Source organism: Pangasianodon hypophthalmus, chromosome 9 (assembly GCF_027358585.1).
Source record: "Pangasianodon hypophthalmus isolate fPanHyp1 chromosome 9, fPanHyp1.pri, whole genome shotgun sequence".
In the NCBI taxonomy this organism is placed as follows: domain Eukaryota; kingdom Metazoa; phylum Chordata; class Actinopteri; order Siluriformes; family Pangasiidae; genus Pangasianodon; species Pangasianodon hypophthalmus.
Window position 1 is genome coordinate 20,591,061 of NC_069718.1, and position 27,416 is coordinate 20,618,476.

Consider the following 27,416-nt stretch of genomic DNA (forward strand, 5'->3'; position numbering starts at 1 on the left):
GATTCTTTCATACAAATGCTTATCCTTTGTACTTCTGCCATGCCATACTGCACAGGAATGTGAAGCACTAGTTGAGTGCAGCTGTATTTTGACAACATGATTGGCACGCAGCTTTGCTTTTGCCAGGGCCATGTTGAGTGAAGTGCCAGCCACAGATCCTGGGAAAAAGGCTGGTTCATCTAAAAAACGTTCATAGAGGTGATTCAGTCAGAAACCCATTGCTTGACCTAAATGAATGATCATGTTTCTTAAATTTTTGTTTATACTTATTCACAGATAAATCAGTGTGAATAATAAATATGCAAAAACTGACCTGAAGAAGAATGTTCACCTAAAAAAATCTAAATCACAAAGTTAGGTATGTGAAATACTGTGTATATAATGCCTTTTGACATAGACCATAATTTAAATGCATACACATATCACATTACCTACACCAGTGTCTACACTAATTCAAAGAAATGATAAGTAGGGGAAAGATGAAAATACTTCTTTACCCTTTCTCCACGGAGTACCTGACCATTTTTAGAATGTCACAAAACAATATGAACAATCCATTGGTGACATTCAGCCGAATAAGTTGGGATGTTGCACAATTATGAGATGATGGAGAAAGTATGACAATGATTTTCCTGAGCTTAAGGAGAAATAAGAAGTTTTACATGGAAAAATAAAAAAAAATTAGTATCTTCACTTTTACAAATTAATAGCCTTAATAGCCTTAATGAATGAGTGAATATATGAATTCATTCATTCATTCGTTTAACTTCAGGGAATGTTTGCTCTGGTCATGGGCGCTGTGGACCCTGGGGGAATGGTAAGGATATATCCTTGACTCCCTGTCGAACACCATGCACAAGCAGGGGCAATTTAAAAAGCTACCAAACACATTTTTGGGGGGAAACAGACACAACATGCACAGAAAGTAATCTGAGCTCAGGATTGAACCAGGGATCCAACCCACAGCACCACTATGCCACCATTATTATAAAGGCTTCTGGTTGAAATTTGTTGACAAATGTAACAAATTTAGAACTTAGTAGAAGCAGCCATCAAGCCTATTTATTGAGTTTAAGAAAAGCCTTCTGGGGAAACTCCCTCATGAAGCTGGTTGTGAAGATGCCAAGACTGTGCAAAGCTTCATCAGGAATACTGTTAAGAAATTTAAATATAAAATAGTTTTCATTTGTTTAACACTTAGATCATTAATTTTGGGTCAGTGATTTGGTCACTGTACTGTGTGATTCCATATGTATAGCATCATATTATATTTTCCTATAATGTCTTTTTTATTATTCTAAAAAAGCAGAAAAATGGTAAAAATAAAGAAAACAGGTAAGTACAAGGCTTTGTCTATTAGTGTACATTTGATACTATGTCACATATACTGGATAACTCATGGTCACTCACCAGGGTCAGGCAGAATAACATTAGATACCTGCTGCTGGGGGGGGGGGGGTGTGTTCTCCCTGCATGTTCTCCCTGTTCCTGGAGGTTGTCTCCCAGTCCATAGTAGGCTGATTGGCATCTCTAAGTTGTCCATAGTGTGTGAATGGGTGTGCGATCGTGCCCTGCGATGGGTTGGTACCCCATCCAGGGTGTCCCCTGAGTACCCCTGCCTTGTGCCCCTTAGTTCCTTGGAATAGGCTCCCCCTGACCCTATGTAGGACAAGCAGTACAGAAAATGGATGGATGGACCTGCTGTTGAACTAGCATACATAGAGACATGTTCACTCACTCACTTTCAGTAACCACTTTATCCTGGTCAAGGTAGTAGAGGACCAGGATCCTATCCTGGGAATACTGGGCATGAAGTGGAAATACATACAGTACTCGACTGGACACCAGTCCATTGCAGGTTTAGAGACATGTTAATAAAATGTACATTTAAACAAACGTGTGTGGAAAACCACAAATACAATTGCTAGTTAAAACCTGTGTCTACCCAAAGCTCTACATATTGTGCATAATCTTTAACATTTTCAAACTTTTTTTTAAACTTTGATACATCTATTTATTGTTTAATAGACCATTGCCCTTACACATGCTTTATTTTTAATATGTATTATATCATCAATGGACATTTAGCATTAACTAAATTTAGTAAAACTAAACTAAATTAATAAGTGGAATTTAATTGTACATAGAAGTACATAAGTCACTCTGGAGAAATAATTCCCTTATTGTTTTGCATTTGCTTTAAGGATGTGGAGCAAATTGTAGTTCTACTGCCAAAATGAAATAGATTACAGCTCATGAGAGCAAGTACATGTCTTTCCTGACTGGCTTCAGTCGTTTTTAAGTGTTTGTTTCCCTTCTTCATTATTTTGGCTCCATGGTGATTTCCTCAACACTGTTGGTGGAAGTATAAGAGAGAAGGCAGAGAGTCTACGGCCACACAAGGAGTGATCTGATCACCATGTTGATGTTTTTGTCAGATAACTGTCTCATAGTCATAGCAATGCCATGTCTCATCCCTCAGAAACAAGCCCTTTACACCTCTCTCATCTTTCCCTATTGTACCTAAACTACTACTGCTATGTTGTCATGCCTTTCTGAACGCTCCTGAACAATGAACTACTGAATGGCTCTTTTTCATGAGCTTTTAGTCTCCAACAAAAGCTCAAAAACTATCAAAATTATCTGTCGTACACCTTTTTTAAAAGCTATCAGAAGGATCTTAAAAAGCTTTGCACTAAAAAGTCAAAGCAATGGACACCTCACAAAAAAGGAGTGCTGCAGGGGTAAAACATAGGGCACTGAGCTTTGCTGTATAGATGCTAATTTTCAGTTGGCAGGCATTTTCCTATCAGCGGGGAATGCTGAGCAAATGTTTGATCTCTGTCTGGAGAATGTTGGAGAATGCTTATTACTGCATGAGGTAGAACTTATCGTGACTGATTTATATCAGACGCATGGCTACAAATAGACAATTTTAATGGAGCTGCTTTTATTAAAGACCACAGAGCCTGTAGAAAATGATAGCTCTGCACATTTGTTTACTGAGCCTTTGTCATAATCTCTACCGGAGGTATGTTTATTCTGGTCTTTTTTTCCCATAATGGGAATTTTGACTGGAATTTTGGGTCGTCAGGCTAAATTATAGCGCATACAGTTCTGCACCTGGAATTCAAGCAATCATGGGATCAGAAAGAACGCATCACATCTTATTATGTACAACGGACAGAATAGTTTCCTAGATCGTGGGTTTGTTGTGAATGGAAAGATTTTGCTAGTTTTTTCTACTACATTGACTGTGTTTCTTCATTACAAATAGCCGATTATGAATAAATGAATCACATCTGCCAAAAATTAATAATATAAATCTGTGTTGTTTTCTGGCTCTGATTGTGGCGTCACTTGTACAAATCATCTCTTAGAGAAGTAAAGCCAGGTTTATACTGGCATGGATGATAAAGGAGAGAAAGAGAAGAGCAACAGCAACAGTTCATTTGTGATTGCTTCACTGATTGAGAAAACAGCCTTAAGGGTAACTTAACATATTTCCTGACTACAAAAGAAATGCTGTTGGGGACACACAAATGAAGCCATTCTTCTGGGCCAAGATACACATCATCATGTAGAACTCATTAGAAAAAAATCACCCTGTTGGAGAGTCTCCAGATTACAAAGGCTATGGAAAACATGATTATTGGTGGGCAGCACCGTGGTGCAGTGGGTAGCATTGCCACCTCACAGCTCCAGGGCCCCCAGTTTGGATTACTGCGCATGTTCTCCCCATGTCCGCATGGGTTTCCCCCAAGTTCCCTGATTTTCTCCCAAAAACAAGCCAGTAGGTGGACTGAGTATGCAACTAGGTGTGAATGTGTGTGTGATGGACTGTGATGGACTGGCATTCCATTCAGGGTGTAAGGTTTCCCCCAAGTTCCCTGATTTTCTCCCAAAAACAAGCCAGTAGGTGGACTGAGTATGCAACTAGGTGTGAATGTGTGTGTGATGGACTGTGATGGACTGGCATTCCATTCAGGGTGTATTCCTGCCTCACACCCAGTGTTCCAGGATATGCTCCGGGTCCACCGTGACCCTGACCAGGATAAGGCGGTTACTGAAGATAAATAAACGAATGAATGAGGATTATTGGTCATCACCTAGAAATTCATGCCAAATGTAAGTTCTCCACAAACACAACTATTAATTCTACATGATCAGTCTCTCTCACAGGCAAACATTTTGTCTCCTTCATGTTCCCAGATGTGGCAAATGCATTATGTATGAATTGGATTCCCTGCGTATCACAACACTTTATTCTTGATCTGGCTTTGACAAAGTGTTCCTTTGTTTTCTCAACCTCTGTCTTTTTCATGGGATCAGGCTTCATCTCCAAGCAGCTGTGAAGGGATTAAAATTAAATTATGGGAATATTTGTTCTGTACACTGTCAATAGGGTCAGCACATTGATTCTGTCCATCCTTTCTTCCTCTCCAACTTCTGATTTTAATTTCCTGGATACACGATACAGCATGAAAGTGCTTTATGCATGCATTCCTTGCAACAAGGCCTTGCCAGATTTCAAGCAGTATCACTGCTGGAAAGATGGTGCTCTCTGGTTGAGCTGAAATAGCACAGTCACAGAGATCCTTTAAGCCACTGGCCAGTGGTTTCTTACTTTCAGCTCTGCTCATTTTCTGACAGTTGCTATAAAAATACACTGGAGTGTAATGCAAGAGAACCCTTAACTATATTATATTGTATGTAATTAAAGTTTTGGCACTTTTTTTTAATCTCATTTGGCCATTTTTTGTTGGTTTTTTTTAAACAGGAGTGTGTGCTTACATAAGGGACATCATCAAAAAATAGAAGTATAAAGCGTTATATAAAATGTTTAATGCTACCATGAAAACAAAGCATTTCTGAAGATGCAAGGCTTGTGAGAGCATCAGTAATCAAATTCATATAGCTAATCCCTAGACAGTACAACATTTGGCGACAACATCTTTTTTTTTTATCTGACTCTTTCTTTGATCCTCCCATTCTCCAGCTGTGGTGATGCCCAAACATTCCACCTCTAATATTCAAACAGCACTTAAAAACAGGAAGCAGGGCGAAGCGATCACGTTCAGCCAAGTCTGGAATGTGAGTTTCCATGAATCAATTATTTTCAGGGCTCTCCCATTTTCTTCTACAGACACTGCTCTGGGCCTCCCCAAAACATGAATTATCTTTAGACATATCAGAGAAGAGCTTGAGCCATGGTTGTCATGGATTTGGAAGGGTCTTGGATGCAGCCGTGGTTTGTTCTGTCGTGTCTTTGTTGGCGGCTGTCCATGCTTGTTCCTTCAGAATGAATGAGACACGGCTGTGAGAGCTGGAGGAGGCTCTGAGCAGAGGAGAAGAAGAAAAGGCAATTGTTTTAAAAATGATGTTGCCCTCCAAACTCAGTCAGGCAAAACCAAAAACACACCATCAGCCAGACAGGCTCTGATTGGTTACCATGAGGAACCAGTTTGTATGGTACCATTTTTCTTTGACAGAATAATGTGGTTAAAAATTGCGAATGGTTGTGAATAGGCCTATGTGCAAATAAATAAACACATGGTAATGTTTCTGTCAGTTTGCCACTGTTTTAGTTTCAGTTCTGATTGGTCATAAAGTGTTGATTGTTTTTCCATAGCATCTTGGCTCTGACAAGTAGTCAGTTTTGCTGCGAGGCAAATCATAGGTTCAGATTAAAGCACTCATTCTAATATGTTATTGTTTCTACAGTAACAACTAATACACAGAGACTTCTTTGGCTCTGTATCATTTAATATAACCCAACAAAAACATGGGCTAAAACATTTATCCTTTATCATAGAATAAACTATGATTATATACATGTTAGTATGTTTAAAATTTCTATAAGAGAAATGTTTATTTAACATTTATGAAAGAAACTCTAGAGTCAGCACTTTGGTACTGTCAAATGTAAAGTTTTCCATCATATTGACAGTCTTCAAGACGTTGGTGATGGATTGATTATACACTATACACTATCTGGCCAAAAGTTTGTGGACACCTGACCATCACACCCATGTGCACTTTTTGAACATTCCATTCCAGATTTATCCCCCCTTTGCTGCTATAACAGCCTCCACTCTTCTGGGAAGGCTTTCCACTAGATTTTGGAATGTGGCTGTGGGGATTTTTGTTCATTCAGCCACAAGATCATTAGTAATGTCAGGCACTGATGTTGGGTGAGGAGGCCTGGGGTGCAGTCAGCGTTCCAGTTCATCCCAAAGGTGTTCACTGGCATTGAGGTCAGGGCTCTGTGCTGGTCGCTCGAAATTTTCCACTCCAACCTTGGAAAACCATGTCTTCATGGACATCACTTTGTGCCCCTTAGTTACAGCATACAAAGACAACCTGTACAACAGTTTGGGGAAGGCCCGCATATGGCTGTGATGGTCAGGTGTCCACAGATTTTTGGCCATATAGTGTAGGTGCTATAACTTAAGTGATAGCAGGGAATATCTTGTTTCACAAACATTCCACAACACTTAATGTAAGAATAATATATATATATATATATATATATATATATATATATATATATATATATATATATATACATATATATATATATATATATATACATATATATATATATATATATATATTTTAAATGTGTATTAATCAGTGGCAGGTTTCCACGGTATGAGTAGAATAAAGCACTCCAGGTGGAAAATAATAAAGTCTGGCATTTTAACAGCATCACAACACCCTGATGTTGATTACTTTACTATAACTGCGTTGTTTTGTTACTTACATATACAATTTGAGATGCCAGTAAGCTAGCAGGACATTTCAGGACATCTTGCTAGTCATAGACAAATGAAACATTAACTGTCCTGGGTAATTAGAGCTTGTTTTATTGGATATGTAAAAAAAATATATAACTATATAACAATGCATTGAGTTTAGGGAGATTATGTCTAAGCCTTAGAAGCATCTGACACAGTTTAAACATGCAGAACTAATAGCGAATAATTATGCTAGATGGTTCCTTCATACTGTACAAGAAAGCTTATGGAGGCAACGTTGACCTTCAGTTTAACAATTTGCTATTGGCCTGCTACTCTCTTTAAAATTGTCCTAGTGTTTCCAAAATGTAATTTCCTGAATTAGGTGATTTATGACTTTTACATCAGCCTGATGGATTGTGCTGTTGGCACAACAACATTCATGAAGGGACCATTAGAGATTGTGAGCAAAAAATGAACAAGTTAGAGTCACAGTACATATAAACTGAGTAGGGGTCAAATTCCCTCAATCTAAAGTCAGCCTAGTGGTTAATGGGTGGAGGATACCTAAGAAATGTGGCTTGTTTCCAAGAAATCTTTTGGCCTTACAAGACAAACCGATGGCTTGGTTCCAAGAGCAGTGAGAGGAGCTTTAGTTTTAAATCCCTCTATCCCAGCCTGAAGATTCAGCTCAGCATAGAAGCAGAGCATAGCAGGAACAACAAAAAGGGTGACATTGGCTTTGTACGTTTTAGTGCCATGACTCAGGGATGCTCCATTATGCGCCTGTCAAAGAGTGTTAGATGAGAGACTGGGCACTTTCATGTCTGGCTTAACATTTAGCTGATGCCGAAAATGGATTGTTGCCTACACTAATCTCTTCTCCCTATTGATTTTTGCCTTTAATAAGTTCTTGCAAGCAAGCAAAATTTCATAACTGCAAGAATGCTGACAGCCAAGCAACTAAGACAAAGTCCTTTGTCTGTGGTACTTTGTAATAATGAATTATAATTTCATGTAAATCCATGCACAAAAGTACAGAATGATGCATGAGAGTAAATCCATACATTGTGTAAATCTACTTAAAGCCTTTATATAAAAGAGTGACATCAAATCTCATATGTGGTGAGACATCGTTTTTAATGAACTGGCTGATACTTTAACACTGACACCTGTTTTGAACAAAATCAGTGTAATTTAATTTATTATACACACCAGTCCTTTTGTATTAGCCCTAATGTTAGCACACTTTTTTAAAGTAATCAGAAGATTGTTGCACATTATACATGACAGATTTGAGATTTGGTTGGCGTACACTGTGATCTGTCTGTGATCTGTAACGAAGTAGTTGCCATCATGACCATGGAAGATACATAGTTGATGCAAGTGACTGACTCTGTTGTGGTAACACAGCACACAGTGGTTGTGGTAAATAGATGGCTGCTGTACCGGGTTTGACAGGAGCTCCTACATGTTGAAGGCAAATCAAAGGCCACTTCCCCACAGTGAGCCTGATGACCAGGTGCTCTTTTAATGCTTTGACTCTCTGCTCCAATAAATTAGGTTTGAAATGAATTGATACATGTAAGATGAAAATGCTGAATGGCACTTTTCATAAGTGGGCTATTCAGTTAATGTAATGTTGTAGTGGATGGTCTATGACAATCAAAAAAAAAATTATTTCACCCAAAGACTGGGTGTTAGGATGCCTGTGCTAAGACCTTGGAGGACAGTAATAAATGGTGATGGTATTGGTGCACAGGATAAATATTCCATAAAGTTTGGGAAACAATACTCAGCATTGCAATTATTCAATGATTTTGTCATTGACCAACTAAATATCATCCAAACCAAATCCATTCTTTTTGCTTTTATGAACAATCTGTGCCCATGTAACTTAGCCAGTGCTACACTGATGTGGATGATGCACCATTCACCATGGATGGATCCTCCATCACTGTAGATCACCAGTATATTTGACATCACCATCTACTCATAATGGTGTTAAAAATGGTCCTCAATTCATTGACATTCTGAATCTAGGTGAGGTTGGATAGCCTGTTGAGGATGCAGACTCGATGCAGCATTTTGAGAGTAGCAAGCAAGATGATGGCAACCACAACCACTGGTGGCGCAGTGGGTAGCAGTAACATCTCACATCTCCAAGGTCCCTGGTTTGATCCTGAGAACTCTCTGTGTGGAATTTCTGCATGTTTTTCCTGTGTCCACATGGGTTTTCTCTGGGTTCTCCACTTTCCTCCCACCTCACAAAAACGTGCCAGTAGGTAGATCAGCTATGATAAATTGCCTCTAGGTGTGAATGTGAATGTGATGGACTGGTGTCCCATCCATTGTGACCCTGACCAGGATAAATGCTTACTGAAATTGACTGATGTCCGTGAAAGTGATATGTGAACTGATACAAATCATCATGTAATTTGTTGGAATATTATGGACCACTTACTCAAGGTAGAGCACACCAAAATTTACAGTCAGTAGGAACATATCACTGTACAGGTATTTGTTTTAACCAGAACATAAGAGAAATACAGCATTCAGCAATAATGCACATAGAAATTCACATAGGGTTCATATTCATATTACAGCGCAAACATAGTGGTTGCTGGCATAGTTGAGGGTCTGTAATACAATTGTATTCAGGCCTCCTGGGAAAAAAGTGAGAACAATTCATCTCTCCATATAAGGCCAAGGGGAAAAACAAGCTCTTTCATGTAATACTGTTTGATGTCTTACACACAGTCATTGCTTATTCTGCTGCTTTTCCGCTCAGATCAGATCGAGACACTGTTCAACCAAGCACTAACCACAAAGTGACCTCTAGATAGAAACATTCACTGCACCTCAGGTTTATCATTTCATTTAATACTTAAAAATCATAGATATCATCATAGACCTTGTCTCACAATTCATAAATCTAAAAACACATATCCTTTTCACCTTGAGTGCTGATGGAATCATGTGTAGTGCGTATTTTTACACAGTCAGTTCCACAATGCCAAATGGAAGAGAGAGAGAACACCTGTTTCTGCACATTCACTCACTTTTACTTGCGTTAGCCCTGAGGGCTTTTGGGAATTTAGAATGTTAGCTATTTAAATAGCAGTATGTGACAGCTGTGCCCAGAAAGCATTGTCAAGATTATATGTTAAAGACTTACCTTAGAGAGAAAGGTCTGAATTTATGTGTAAGGATAAGTGTAAGGCATGTAAGAATAGTTGTGTGTGAAAGTCTGTGTGTGTTCAGAGGAGGCAGTACCATCATTAAGTGAAACAGAGCTGCATGTGCTTATTTCTGCATTTAGCTCTCCCTGCCATTACTGTCTAGTGGACCTATAGCCATCTAAGATAAAAATAATTATACTGAATATCATGCCTGAGTCAGTCTCAGGAACTCTCCCTGTGGATGAGCCACATCAAAAAACATTCAAGCACTGATGCACAACACACAAAAGAAACTGTTGAACTAGAGAAAATGTTGACATATCCAGGATTGATTTTATAAAGCATAGTGGAGAATGAAAGCATGATCCAAAATGGGGACTCGACTCTATGCCACATCCTATTACTGCCATTTGATACATAGCTTTCATTAATCAAACTAGCCGCAATGAGGATTAAAGCATGTGAATTCTACATATTGGTTTCTTTAAGACCAATTTTCCCTTCAGCAGTTTCCAAACTGATTCTCTAGTCTAACCCAATCATGTGTAAAATTTAGAGGATTTGAATGAAAGTGATTTTGATAGATTCATACAAATGTCATAAAATCACAAGGAAATCAATGAGCAATGACTATAAACATATTTAATATTTCAGTTCATCATTAATAATGAGATCTATTAATTCATTTTCAGTTACCACTTAATCCTGATTAGGGTCATTGTACTAGATACATAGCCTATCCTGACAGCCCTGGATGCTAGGCAAAAACTCCATCCACCGATCCATCATAGGCACCACACACATACACACTCATTCACACTTACAGTGTTATTCACACCTAGGGGCAATTCAGAGTAGCCAATCCACCTACCAGCATGTTTTTCGGAAAGTGTGAAAGCATATTGATGAGGCGTCCCTGTGATTACATATTATATTAATTATGGGCATTACAATAAAAAAATTAATATAAATGATACTTGCTGTCAAGAGCCTCAACCATTAGGCTGGCACGGCTTGGTGTAGTTCACCCCCGCATACAGAGAGACATTGGACTTTAATCCCTGATTTTTTCCCAGTCACTGGGCTTCATGGTGAACCACTATATCTCACCTTTCTGTTATTTAGGCATTTCTGGCTTTTCCCTGTAATGATGTCATCTCTGCAGTTTGAAGGCTGAAGGCTGTTAAGCCTTATATGCACACAAATGATTCATACATTGGAGTAAAGTTTCCAGTTTCTGGAAGTATTGAATAAATAGTACTTATATTAACCCTTTAAACTCTATTATTAAAGCCTATTATTCAGTTATTCCTCTTAAAGCATATTATTCAGTAACTACTACAAATTATTCAGTAACTACAGTGAAACTAGGAAAGGTGTGTAATTATGAGAGGGAGGAATGTAAGTCTCAACCCTCTAAAGAGTTCCAGGACTGGTCTTGTTTGTTTTGTAGCAGGTCAGAAATAGATTCAAGTGCTCTTATGCCTAACGTGTTTAGTTGTAATTAAAATGGAACTTAATTTATACAACAAACAACAACATATTACAGTTTTTTTCTCAATTGGTTCATTACACTTTCTGAGATATTAATCTCATTATCAAAAAAGTGCAATTCCCCAAATAGTAAACAATTCTTATAACACTGTACCATTGTACAAGGAACCTAAAACACTCAAAACAGCAACTGCATGTCATAAAATACACTGCTTAAACAAATCATACCTGGACAGGGTTTTTTTTTATAGTTCTGGTGAAAATGCAAACACAGATACACTATATGGCCAAAAGAATGTGGACACCTGACCATCACACCCATATGTGGGCCTACCCCAAACTTCTGCCCAAACCTGTTCCAGCAGGACAATGCTCCTATGCACAAAGAGACCTCCATAAAGGCATGTTTTGTCAAGTTTGGAGTGGAAGACCTCAAGAGGCCTGCACAGAGCTCTGACCTCAACCCCACTGAATACCTTCGGGATGAACTCGAATGCTGACTGCATCCCAGGCCTCCTCGCCCAACATCAGTGCCTGACCTCACTAATCGCTTGTGGCTGAATGAACAAAAATCCCCACAGCTACGCTCCAAAATCTAGTGGAAAGCCTTCCCAGAAGAGTGGAGGCTGTTATAGCAGCAAAGGGAGACTATTCCTCAAATCCCTTATTCTTTTTCCTTTTGAACCGAACCCTGTATTGTTGCCTTAGAGGTACACCTTAGATAGCAACCTGTCTATGGCAGAGAGATTCACAGAGGATATATTATGAAACACAGCAGCACTCTGGAAGTCTAAAGGCTTTATTAAGACTCATCTTGTTGATTTTTTCTGTCTTTTTCTGGTGTGAATACTTTACCACCAGAGTGAGGCTGTGGTACAAGAAACAAATATACTGTATGAGTTGGTCAGACACCATTGCTTTAAGATTATAAATGTTATCATATGCTATGACCACTTTACAGGGATACAGTAATATGCAGTACTGTGTAGGTGATAGTACTGTGTAACAGTTAGTACTGTTTAACACCTGTTTTCATTCCTGAACATTTATATTATAGAGGTTACAGAAGCCCAGTTTTGCTGAGGCTGCACTTTTCCACCTGCTACATCTGTGTTTACACCGTGGTTGATTACATGGTCGTGGTGTGGATCTCAGGTGAAATATTCACATGCATTCCCATTCCCTTTTTCTTGTCCTCTTTAACACTTGCCATAACACCTTACGCCTGAACACATTTTCCTCTTGGAAGGCCATGTTCTTGTCCTCTGTCTGACATTTAACTCTTGCTCCAGTATCACAGTGAACTGTAGTATTTACATGCACTTATGTTGGTACTATTACAATGTGGCCTACACCTACGAACTGGAATTGACAGTAGGTGTGCACTTTCAGTTTTCAACTGTCAGAAGCTTACTGACAAGGCTACTTCACACCGGCTTCTTCTTTTCTACAAACATAATTCTCACTGTAAAAAGTATTTTGCATTCAATGAACAACTGTGTCTGTGCAAGTGGGAAATGTACAATTAAAATAAGTGTTCTCTGTGTTGAGCAGCATGTCATAGTTAAATTAGAATTGCACCTCTGCAATGACAATTGTGTTTTTGCAAAATATGCTTTAGCATTTGCATTTTATACAAAAACAACAAGAACTGAAATAGCAATTGGACCAGTTATGCAGTTTTGATAAGGATTTTAGTATTTTGAGAAATACATCAAAGCTACTGAGAAAAATTACGAATGCAAGTTGCTCCTATGATTTGCATGCATCATTATTTGATACAGTTCCCACACTGGTAAAGGAATAGACCAGATGAGATAAAATATTTGTTCTTAATTAAAGCAGAATATCAGATCCTCTGGTATCTGTGGAATGCTGGAGTTGAATGTCCTACTTTTATACACACTAGAGGTGAAGAATAAGACTTTTTCGTGGTCATGAAATGCACGCAAAATAATGCATAAGATTGGTGCATTGTGCATAGCATTGCCACCTCAAAAATCCAGGGCTTCTGGTTCAATCCGGAGCTCGGATTACTGTCCATGTGGAGTTTTATATGTTCTCCCCACATCCATGTGGGTTTCCTCTGGGTTCTCTGGTTTCCTCCCACCTCCCAAAAAAACAGACCGGTAAGTAGATTGCCCCTAGGTGTGGATGTGTGTGCGTGTTGCCTTGCGATGGACTCCTGCTCTATCCAGGGTGTATTCCTGCCTTGCGCCCAGTGTTTCCAGGATAGGATCCAGATCCATGATGACCCTGACCAGATTAAAGTGCACACACACGCACACACACACACACACACACACACACACAGAGTGCAAAGGCCAATAGCATTAAAAATACCATTTACACTTAATAATAAGACTTATAATATATTTATATATCCTAATGGCCTTGTATTTATGCTTTTTGAACAATCACAGAACCTGGAAACTTTTATTAGAATTAGACAAGAGAGCAGAAGTCCCTGCTTACCCTTACAGCATCCACAATGCGTCAAAACATGCACAATGTGTAACACTAATTACAGCTTCACCAACAACAAAATAAGGAAGCCCCTGTAAGGGATGATTATACATGGACAAGTGAGTATAATACAAAACAATATTTTTTGACCAGCACATTTTTATCTAATAGGTTTATTCCAAATGTCTTCATTTGCCCTCACATAGCAACTTCCCCAGTTGTCTTCCTGATTTCCTGTGTTATTCCATTGCATATACTATGTTTTATAAATTATAAATGCACTTTTCTATCAGAATTTTAATGTTGTCCTTCCATATTTGTCACTTCTGACAAATGTGACAGTCCTACTTTTCTTATTTTTTTCAGTAATTTAATTAGTGAGAGAAATAAAATGTGTTTATGGGTATAAAAACCATATGAAATGCTCATATTGCTCCAGTGTGTGTGTGTGTGTTTGTGTGTACACTAGTGGGTGGTCTTATTGGTAGGTGGGCTTTAACTTAACATAACATAACATATTTTATGGATCTCTTTAGGCATTTCGTCACACAACCTTCCAGCAGTTCACAGCCAGACTCCAAAATGCAAACCAACCACAGGAAATAACAGTCCAATTTTCCACTTGTTTTCCACACTGCTCTGTTCACCCCGGTTTCCTGAATAGACATCTATACACACCTCATCTATACTGACCCTAGACAGCAAAACCAGCTACTGAACTTACACTGTAATGTGTTGAATGTATAATGTGTATGAATAGTGTATTTTAATATTTTATACCACAGCACTGTTGAATTCTTGATTCTGATTGGTCAGAAGGTGTTGATTAATATTCTACAACAGCATCTCTGGCAAAGACCACTGCTAAGACCATTAGAAGATTAATATTTTGCCAGTTTGGGCTTGGCCCATTTTTTTGCCTAGGAGTGTAGTGCAAGCTGTAACTCAGATCACAGGTTTACTTTACTGTGTTTATTCTAATACATTTTCATTTCTATACTAACAACTTGTACAGCAGACTCTACACAATACACTAAGCCTAATAAGATATAGATAAAAAAAACAACGTGTTATTTAACAAAGAAAAATATAAATTTGATTGATTAATTTCATTGATATGGTGGATTTTTCCATAAAGATTTATTTATTTATTTATTTAACATTTAAGGAGGGTGTCTCCAGTGTCACCGCCTTGTAACAGTCAATATGTTTTTTGACATGGGAGAGGCTTCAGGACAGAGGATGCGCTTTGCGGTTTCTAAGTAACAAGCTGCTTTTTGGTCTTATTAACTTCATGTGCGAGAAAAAAGAGAGGCTGGTGTTGGACTGGCTGTTTTTAGCTGCTTTAAAGTAAGTCATAAAGGAAACTAACTTTTCTTACAGGTATTCCACAACATTAAATGTAACTATAAGTGGATAAAAGTACAGTGTGTTGTTCCTTAAAAATAAAAAAAATGAAATCATTGGCAAATTGCTGTGGTATAAGAGGAAGAAAACAATTTGATGCCCGCTTTAATTGGAAAATTATCAGGCCTAGACCCTGTTTTTGATTATTTTCCTGTAACAGCACATCCAGTCATGTTTTACAGTCATGTTTTATATATATATACTGTATATATAAAGCTGCAGTGAAACCAAAGAGCAACGGCATGCAGATACAAGTGTGAGGAATGTACGTTTGGGAGTTTATGGTGTTAATCAGATTTAATCTTTTGCTAAATATTTTGCTCTTGTAGATCTGTTTTGTACTTAACTGCTAACTCTTTTTTTTTTTTTTTTTTTTTTAGAATTTTGATCTTGTCTGCTTCTCTGGCTATCTGGTATCATGTTTCTGTTTATGAGGACATTTCATCCCTGCAGTTTCGTTTTTAAGGCCAGTTATCTACTGTCTCTGCTTGCTTTGAAGTGAGTCTTTAGAGGGATCCCTCTACAAATCTTACATTCAATCAGGCACTTATGAAATAAAGCAACCATTTTGTCTGGATCTCAGGAAACCACCTGAATTTTTTTGTTCTCTTTAGTAACAAAAGGGAGTTTTTGTTAATCTGTTAATCTCAGCAAAGTCAACACGAAGAATAAATGTTTATTTATTTAAAAATATTTTGAAACTAGGCATTCCCATACATTTGAGCAGTGCTCATATAGACTTTTTACACTGCAAGTTTCTACAGTTGAGTTGTTTTTTTTTTCAGCTGTCAATTCTAAGAAACTGAAGTACAGACTGGATTTAAATAGAGTATATACTATTTACTATACTCATGGTTTTCTCTCAGCTTATAGTGTATATAATTTAAAATAACATGGCAGAAACATTATAGAAATATACCAGGTTCAAAGACATGAAACATTTAAACCTAATCCCCACTTCTTCTAGTGGTTGTATTTGAAATTCAATAAATCCTCTCCCTGTATATTTTAGCAAGTGGTCAGCTGTTGTGTGTATGCTTACTCTGACTTAACCACTTTCCATTTTGCACTTAAAATGGCTCAGTTTTGTTTAAAATACATCTTTTCCTTACACCCCTTCAACAAATTAACTCCTTTTTTGGTAGAAATCCTTCAGATTTACAGAGTTGGAGACTTTGTTTAGGCATGACAGCTATAGGATGAATTAGTATTATACCTTTGTTTCAAACTTTTATAACTGTTTGAAACTAGTTGAATTTAAATTCTATATACAAACATTTATTCTTAAAGTTCAGTCCTGTCTTGAGAGCAATGATACATTAAAAAAAATGTTTCTTTGGGTTTGGTTCTTGCATCAGGAGCTCTGTCAGGAAAAATGAAGTACAACCCTCTTGCCCTATTACAGGCATGTGGATTAGGTGATCATACCAGTACATCGAGGTAGCATTCCTTATCTTTATTATCCTTAATTCCAGGGAATCTGCTTAAAATCAATCGTTAAAATTCCTTGTGACATGACAACACTTTGAGCTTTCACATGCAAAGATGCCCAGTACCTTACCTCCTACAATATAAGATACTACACGAATGGAGCTGAAATACTTTGTGGAGTATATTCCGATCCAAATGCCTCCATCTAAATGGCATGCTACAGCTTCAGAATACTACTATTTGGCATGGTCCAACTGATACTATCAACTGCCCTCAAAAAAACAAAGAACAGAGAGATCACGTGCCAAGATTTCCATCCCAAACTACATGCATCAATCACTAAGACAGAGTCTGACTGTTACCTAGCGCAAGCAAACATGTGGAAAACAGTCTCATTCCTCAAATAGTTGTAGCCTTTGTAGTGGTTCTCATTGTAAAGGCTCATTGTCACGAGAGATGCAGTCTTTTAGGCTGGAACCTATATCATACAATGGGTTCATTATAAAACGCTTATTGTGTACTTTACAGTATATCTGGCTTAATTCGCAATATGGATATACTCAACAAATACACAAATTTGGCCCTGAAGGAAGAACTGGTGCACAGAACAGTACAAAGATGCCCTGTTACAACTAAATCACTTAATTCCTAACGCTGTTTTGTTGGGATATTGTGGTAAATGCATGGAACCATCTGTCCTTGACCTTGTTACAGTGTTTGGCCAAGAAACACTACAGCGCAGAGAACAAAGCAGCATCAAAGAGACCCTTTAATTTGTTCAGCCATCCATCTTGTCTACAGTCATCAAGGGACTATGTAGTATTTCAATGAGGTAAAAAGTGTTCGTCGTCTCTCAGTGGGGAGCTGGTATTTTATTTTCTGTCCACTCCTCAGTCAAAATTACTATGGAAATAAAACATCTGGAAAAAGGGTAAAAATAATGAATTGTTTATTTTACCACTTTTTCTTACATATGAGAATTTATGTCATGAACAATGAACCTTTCCATCTTATAGTTACATGCAGTCAATGTTTTCCACCATACTATTATCAGCCTATTGCGCCCATGTGACAATGTTTAATTTCTACTCAAATCCCTAGAATTTACTGGAGAACACATTTTCCATCATTTCTAGGCTAATGATTGTGGAGTGCATGGGGAAAACCCATAAAATACTTTTACAACTACCTGGACTGAAACATTTAAGTGTGCAATCAGGAAAAAACAGCTGCATGCCAATATGTGAAAATGATCCATGTAGATGGGCTGTAGCTACCCAGAGCTGCTATTACACATACCGCTATGACTGTAGCTATAAGGGTTTCCAGACTTGTATCCAGCTAGCAAATTGAAGAGATGAACTTCACTGACTTAACTTTATACCCTAGTTCAACTAAACAGAGGTATATGAAAATTCACAGAAACATTAGTGGTCTAATGGGTTTATGTAGTTGTAGAGGAACAGTTCAGAGAGCAAAGTACCATATTTTAAGAAAGCAAAGTCAGTGAAGGATGATTTTGCTTATGATTTTCTGTGGCATCCTTGAATCCTTCACACCACATAGCACCAAATGTTTGGGCACACCTGAGCTAATATGTGTTTTTCATGATCTTAAAGACATTCTGAAAAGGTTTATACTTTAACCACATTAAGGCTCAGGACCCAGAGGACTCCAAACCTACACATCGTCCTTTTAGTACCGCTATTTAATATTAGTTATTAAATAATGTGCATTAATGTGATGGAATAATAGGCTGTATATTTAGGGGGTTAAATCTGTACATAAGACAAGTACATGCTCCGTACCAAATGTTCTCAGACACCTTGTCTCTTTTTGAAATCTTCAAAGTAACATTTGATTTTCAGGGATAACAAATACCTCGAAGTCACTCAGGACATATTTGGAATGGAATGAGGCAGGGCTGTCTGTAATGAAACAGCCTGCCAAGTCACCCAACTTTAAACCAATCAAGCTGCTCTGCATGGAGTTGGATCAAAAGGTTTAAAAGTAATGTCTAGCCAGCTCTAAAATCCTGTGAGAAGTCCTGCAAGAGACACGGTAGAGCATTTGTCAGGAACACCTGGAAAAACTGACCATTCATATGCAGAAAGTGTGCATCAGTTATAGAGGTGTTAAATATGAAAACAATTTTGAGAAGCTTGATGTTCCCAAAGTTTTGACAGGCAATATAAACAACATGAATATGTATCATTTTTTAAAATGTCGCCCCACCCTAAGTAACACTAAGTAGTTCTTAGAAAAGCAGCCAAGAATTGCTCAGTATTTATGGAACATTCTTTAAGACTGTTGGAAGAACATCATGGCTCAAGACCTATGATTCTAAAATATAAATTTTTTTTATGTTTAATGCTTTTATGATCAGAGCATAATTCCATTTATACCACAGCATCATTGAATTCTCATTTCCGAAGGGTCAGAAAGTGTTGATTAACTTTCTGTAACCACATGGCTCGTAAATTAGATTTATTTTAAAGCATTTATTCTAATATGTTATCATTTCTCCATATAAACAGATAAAATGGATGGAATTGAAGACATGGTGAAGTTTTCTGGTGGGAGAAACGTATAGTGTTTAGCATATTTAATGGAGTCTCCAGTGTCAGCGCTTTGTAACAATCAGAGCTAAAGCTGTAAATTTCTTTCACGGAAAATTCTTCAGGATGGAAAGTTTGGCAGTTTCTCAGTAACGTGACATTCTGCAATTTGTCTTCAAGTGAGAGAAAAAAATGAGGCTGGTGAAGGAATTTTATGGCTGTTACAACATAAATGATAATAGATACAAACATGGTTTCCTGATGTTCCACAAACTGAAACATAACTATAAATGAAGAAAAAGTATGACATGCCGTTCTTTAATAAATAAAACATTGTTAGCGTTGGTAAAACTGCTGAACTATAAGAAGACTAAAACCCTTTGGTACGTACTGTTACATGTGGTTATATTTTACTATAACAGCATACCCCATTGTGTTTTATTCCTTACTTATGTTATAAAATAGATTTGTTGTCTTCACTATTATTCTAAAAAATTCCTACTATGAGCAAATGTTGATTTTTTTGGTACTTTTTGTCAGTCTAATATTTATAGGACTTCCTGAGGTTCAGTTCTGCTTTGTTCAAATATATCTTCATATTCCATTGTTAATTCCTACAGGATAAACTGGCAATAGTGACCATGGTTTCCCCATTTTTATGATGCATTTAACAAGAGAATGTTACCACAATATAGAGAACGAGAATGGTCCTGCATCCTTCCTTGTTGTTTCTGCTCTATGCACAGTTTCAGTGGAGATCAGGAACATGATTAATATGGAAGGTTGATGTACTAAACCAGGCAGCAGATCCTAACTTGGCCAAATAAGAGCTTTCCATGGCTGTTCTAATGTGCCAGCACCCTGAACAAAAACAGACACACACACACACACACACACACAAACACACACACACACACACACACTGAAGAATAAACAAATTATGCACATTTCACTGAAACCACAGAGAAAAGACTTCTCAGTTGTTGAAAGCAGTTCAGCATCTTAAAACAATCAAAAACATAAAGAATGCAGTATGTGAGGAAAGGAAATTAGTTACATAACAATTAAGTCATAAGCCAGCAGCCTGGAAACATACACACAGTGCAGCTGATTTTATATCAGACCTGACTTGATTTATTATAATGGATGTATTTTGTTCAATGTTTTAATATTTAATGAAGGGCTAAAAACTGGAAACATAGACAAGCATATAACAGAGCATAAGAAGGATGGAATAGAAGAATACAATTACACGTACTGCTGTGCTTGACCTTTGCCATTAAAATCCATACAATGATCTTATTAATTTCGAGTTCACGCCATAAAAGAAATTATTTGAAGCATGTTTCCCCTTGAATAGTTCTTTATCCTTTCAAATTGCAAAGCAATAAGAGTTCGTGTTTATTTTCAGTGCTCAATTTTCAGTCATTCATGATAAAACACATTACTCAGTTACTCAGTTACTACTACTATTATTAAGTGACTACCGTGACAAAAAGTGTGTCACAGACGGGTCACAAATGTGTCTTATAACCCTTTTTCTCTTGTACAGGTAAACTAGGGTCTCATATCCAGCCTTAGTCACCTGTGTTTATGAAACTGAGACATAAGCTTTTGCGAAATATTGTGTAAAGACCTACATTACATATAAAACACTTATGTTACAGTGGACAATAGTTAACATTTCAACTACAAGCTATCTAAGATCATGTTTATTAACTCTTCACTGACCACACTGCAAAAAAACCCCGCATCTTAGCAAGTGAAAATATCTTGAATATAGTGAAATTAATCTAGTATTTCCTGTTATAAAATTATTATAAACCAAATATAAGATTATTAAATGTATTTTTCGAGATATATTTTACTAAGTTCAAGCTTGAAATAAGCTTGTTCTATTGGCAGATAATTCTTTAAATTTTAAGTATTTATTTTTAGAAAGAAGCAAAATGATCTGCCAATAGAATAAGAAAATGTAAAGCTCGAAATGAAAAAAAGCATAATTAAGCTTATTAATCTTATATTTGATTTATAATTATCTCATAATAATAACTGTTTGATAAATTTGCCCATATTCAAGATATGTTCACTTGCTAAGATATCTTTTTTTTTTCTTGCATTGTGGCATTTCCTAAAAACGTACACACCTTGGCTGGAATTTTATTCTGTGCACCTACACATTTGATCATAGACAGTACATACAATACTAAAGACATAATGTGCACCTAATGTACAATACTAAAGACATAATGTGCACCTAAACACTGCACGTTATGAGGGACTGGTCATGAGACTGCATAATGCTGACCTCACCTGACCCTCACCCCTGTCAGATGTAAACATTACCTCACTATCTACAAAGTTCTTATCTATGACTATCCATGCATCCCTATTTTCAGTTACCATGACCCTCCTCTAACCTCAGAGGCCGTGCATGTAACTCAAGCCAGCAGAGACTGAATGAACCAGGCTCCTTCAAAGAACATCAAAGGGCAAAGGTAAAGCTCCTGCTTTCACACACTAATTTGATGTGTTGTTGGCTGATTAGATAGGGATTCATTCAGATAAAATATTTAGAAGAACCCTAAGGGGTGATTTTTTTCTTTAGCAACACAAAAAGCATTTTATCTCACACGGAAAAAAAAAAACAAGTGCTAGATTAAAATAACTGCCCTAGTTCAGTCAGTAACATTTTATTTATGTTATCAAAAGATAATGTGTCAGTGCTCAATTGAAGGCCTTAATGAGATGCTATTCCTGTACCATGGGCACTGAATCATCAGAGAACAAACTGCAGTCTGACCCTGGAGCTCCCTTGATGGAGAGGAATGTGCCTGGGAGAGGTCAGAAAATAGCTTAACGAGATAAAATCTGATTCTTTGCTTTATAGAGTGCCACCCAGAGCTCTAAACCCTATCACTTAGGCACACCCTCTCCGCATCCTGTAAGCCAAATACTCTCTGTGGACCAGGGAGCAGGCTGATAGCCCTCAGACAAGAGGAACCTCGGGGAAGCCACAAGGCAGCCAGCAGTGCCATAATTCTCTCAGCAGTAAACCAGCATGCTAGAAATTTAGCTCACCTACATCTTTAAATTTGTTCCATAATACCTCAGTGCAGCTGGAAATGAAGCCAGATGAGGATTTCTGCTCAGACGTATAACAACTATCTTTGCCAGGAAAGTTATTAACTTGTCAGGGGGTGTTTATTTTTTGGCATCATGAAGAGAGAAAACATATTTTGTTGATTTACCTTTTAATATGTATTGTTATATGTTGGAATGATTAAACAGCTTGAATTCTGTGAAAGTTCATATGGTTACAGTTCAAACATACACAAATTAGAAGAAAATGTTGAAATATGTTTAACGGTAATGTTATAATAAAGCCTTACTCTTACTCTACTTAATATTGAAACCACTTTCAGCATTAGAGAATGGATGGAAAAAATATGAAACACATTTCTATTTTAAACATAAAATAGAATCCATGTGATATCATTCCCAGGAGGGAAATGTCCTGTACAAACTCAGCAGAAGCATTACAGTACAACAGTGTCCTCTTTTTCTCTCTTTCGGTGAAAAGCTCTCAGAACAGAGACACCTGTTTCCACTTTACAGGACATACCAGAATCCATTTACCTAAGCCAATAAACTCACTAATCCTCGAGAAATACAGCAGCAGCGCAATCACAAAGACAGGTTGTGTCAATAGTTCTTCCATTATGCTTAGAAAAGCTACACTATTTTGGAAAGTTACGTGCATGGCCAAAACCTCTTTACAAGTAATAAATATAATCCTAGTGGAACATTATTCAGATAGATACATTCTTTCAAATGCTTCTTGATAAATAATTCTGCTTTTAGGGAATAGTCCTCATGTTAAGTTTATCTTTACAAAATAATAGTTTTTTTTTTTTACCTAATGTTCATAACAAAAACTTCAGATCAATGAGATTAGCTACTGAAATACAAGGTCTAAGTCTTTTGGAGATACGTGTCCCCGAATGAAACAGTGCAGTAATAATATACTGCAGGTGTCTAGCTGTACGAGTATACAGTAACCCACAAGGCAATCCATCACCACCACTCCCAGCGATAAAGATCTACAGTATATTCAGTGTCGTGCTTTGCCACAGGGAGAGATCTCAGAACAGAGCACAACAACAGGGTCATATGAGACAGTCTCAAGGCTATACAGCTGTTTCTCCACAATAAGGCTCTGCGTTTGATTTGGTCTTATGTGGAGTTGCATACTTGTCACTCATTCTTTGGAAAAAAGTATCAGTTCAGTTGTTTTCTGTATCTGTCATTCAGCAGAAAATACTTAGGGCTCAGGTGATGAGAGACAAAGAGTAGCTCCCACTCTTCCAGGGAGTAAAATCCAGGGAGTAACTGCAGTGTAATTCATAATAAATGTAGAAAAACTTCCATTTGAAACAGCCTTTTTTCTAATAGCACTCATGTAAAAAACAAGTTTTTGAAGAGTGGAAGTGACAATTTACATAAAGATATATAATTAGAGTTTACAGATTATACACATCTGGGCAAAAAAAGGCAAAAATTAAGCTTTTAATGGCCTTAACAACAAACCATTTGTCAGAAAATTAGCAAGAATTAAGCAAGTGCACTCCTGAGAGCTCCTGTGCCACCATTTTCTCATTTACTTTTGCTGCAGTGAACTGTTTGGGGGAAAAGCTAGAAACAGGGAAATTCACTTATATAGTCTTCTTGTACACAAAGGTAAAATCATTATAATGATTAAAATGTTTGATGTAAAATTCAAACTCTGTCTGGGTGTACAAACTTTTTTATTTTTTCAAAAAATATCTTCTGGGATTTTTTTTTCTTAAACAATTAGTGATTATTTGGTATTGTAGCCTTACAATATTGTATTACAATATTGTAGCCTCATGTGGCAGATAACCAAATAATCACTAATCTTTTAAGAAAAAAAATAGATAGCAACAAAATCTGGGCGAGATCTGGCTTACTTTAGGCCCTTCTGGTTTAATTCTGGCACAGTTTTTTTTCACAGTCTTGTGTGAAACAGCATTAGGCTGAGCTCTGGCATGAGTTTGCAGCTTAAGGGCCATTCGAGGGGAGTGGGCCGTGGCGGTATGTGGGCCTAAATTCAACCAGATAAGGCCCACAACCAATTTTGCTATCTTAAGGGCCACGAGGCTTAAACATTTAAAGAAATCAAAGGGAAAAGCTATCCCATACTAAGTTCCTTTATCTATTTGTTCAGTTCTTGCTAATTTCCTGACCAATTATGTGTTGCTAAGACCATTAAAAGCTTAATATTTAACATTTTGGGTTTGGCCCCCTTTTTTTTTGCCCAGGAGTGTACTTCACATTCATTAAACTGGATCATCACGAATGGGACTTTAGGTCGGAGCTTTAGGTCAGAAAATGTCATGTTGGCATTGTGTGAAGAGGAGGTCTCAAGAGTGCATTCATTTCTGACCTTAAAAATAGCAGCAACTGAGCGCAAACAGGCTAAAACTGGCATCCTGACAACAAAAATGGCAAAATGGGAACAATGTCTACAAATTATGCTTGCACTTGCATGATTGAGCCCAGAGTCAGATGGGCATCATTGCTTAATGTAACTATTATATATAGTGGAGTGTGTGTGTGTATATATATATATATATATATATATATATATATATATATATATATAGTGTATATATATATGGCCCATATTTGGCATGGCAAAATGGGAAATATTATTGTGTGCCACCATTAGCTCGTTTACTTTTGCTGCCGTGAACCGTTTGGGGAAAAGCTAGAAACAGGGACATTCTCTTATATAGTTTTCTTGTACACAAAGGTACTGTAAAATGTTTGATTTTAAATTTATCATTTGACCTATCTTAAAGTGATTTACAATCCAACACACAAATGGTCACAGATGCCACTGGTATATCGGGTAAGTTTAACACAAATAATGGCAAACAGGTAATGAGATATTTATACAGTCCTTCCTGGTGGAAAGCAAAGCTGGTTTTGGTCAACAAGGCCTGCTATGAAGGTGATTTTAAAAAAAGAGAGTGCATGCCCTCAGACCAAAATAGTACCTCTCTTAAAGATCAGACTAAAACAGGGCCCTTATGGCATGTAAATAGAGCCCAGACACAGTAGTTCAGTAGAAAAATGGGATTCCTACTCTATTCTGTCCCAGAACTGGCAGTGAGGTTAATCCCATTGCCATTGAGAGTTCAGGGGGATTAAGAGTTTAGCTCAGCCCGCTCCAAGAGGAAGAGCACCCTTAGCAGACGGAAAACCCTGAGGGAGAGGGAATTGAGCATGCAGGCTATTCCCTCTCTGTTGGGTCCTGCCCTAACTCTTTGTGTGTTAAGTTAAGGGCCAGCTGTCACACTCCGCTGTCAGAATGTCATTTGGGACACGTCTGCCCCATTTGTTTACAGAGAGTGGCGTCATAGTGGACGGGGGATCAGAGCAGGAGGGATGCACAGAGGAGGGATTTTGTGACCCAAGTGTTTCAGTATATCATTATATTAAAACCATATTGTGCTGAAGTCTACATTTTAAGAGACTTAGACTAAACATTTTCCTTTATTTTATTTTAGAATGTCTGTTAATATAAAAAACAGGACAGGAGAGGAATGTGGTCTTCTGCTGTTGTAGCCCACCTCAAGTTTCGATGTTTTGTGCGTTTTGAGATACTTTTCTGCTCACCATTGTTTTAAGGAGTGATTATTTGAGTTACTATATCCTTCCTAGCAGCTCAAACCAATCTGGCCATTTTCCTCTGACCTCTCTTATCAACAAGGTGTTTCCACTCACAGAACTCTCACTAACTCGAAGTTTTTTGTTTTTCCCACCATTCTGGGTAAACACTAGAGACTGTTGTGCGTGAAATTCCCAGGAGATTAGCAGTTTATGAAATACTCAAACCAGCCCTTCTGGTACACACATCCATTCCACGATCAAAGTCACAGAGATCACATTTTTTCTTTGTTCTGATGTCTAATGTGAACATTAACTGAAGCTCTTGACCTGTATCTGTGTGATTTTTTGCTTTGTGCTGCTGACACATGATTAGTGATTAGATAGCTGCAAGTGTACAGGTGTTCCTAATAAAGTGGACGATCAGTGTATGTAAGGAATGAAACACGACAAGGCATGCTGTTACAGGACAATAATCAACGTTGGGGTGGTGTGATGTTTTTTCCTGTCCAAATTTGATTAATTTATAATAACAGCACATCCTGAAGTGTTTTATTCCTCTTATACCACAGCAGTTTACCAACAGTAACAATTATTAATTTGCTAAAGAACAGCATGCCATACATTTAACAGTTACAAGTTGTGTAACATCACTTACATCAGAGCAGCTATAAACAGTCATTCCTTCATCAGCCTCTGTTTTGTCTCTATCTTGAAATTAATAAGACAGGACACGCATCTTGCCGTATTACTTCAAAACCAGAAAGACTCTCATAAATTGGAAAACCTGTTACAAAGTGCAGACATTGAAGATTCCTTCCATAAATGTTAAGTAAACATCTCCTAACAGAAAGCATCACCATATCAACAATTATACGTCTTTGTTAAATAACAACACGTTTTTCAAAATCTGTTTGTTACTAGCCTTAGATCATGTGGAGCATCTGCTGTACAAGTCCCTATGAATGAATTGTTATTACAGAAATTATAATGTATTAGAATTAATATAAACCTGTGATTTGCAATACAGCCAGTGCTAATGTCAGAGCTGCTGTTATATAAAATTAATCAACAACTTTTGGCCAATCAGAATTGAGAATTTGACAGTACTGTGGTATAATCAAACAAAATGCTATTGTTCATTTAGATCTTTTATCAATGTGGTAGCAGCAAGGCTGAAAGCCTGTAACTGGCTCTCCGTGAAACATTTAAACAGCCTGATGAAGTTAATCTGACACAATAAGTCTTGATCAAACAGCATTAGCCTTGTATGAGTTACAGCTTCAAAACAGCCATACGAGAAGCAGTGAAAAGGGCTGGATGAAGTCCAGCTCTCTCAGGAGTGAAGCACTACACCTGCATGGTTATGGCAGGAATGACGAACGCTCTGGACCTTCATAGCTGCTGGGTGGTCGTCGCACTTGACTCTGCTAGCTGGGAAG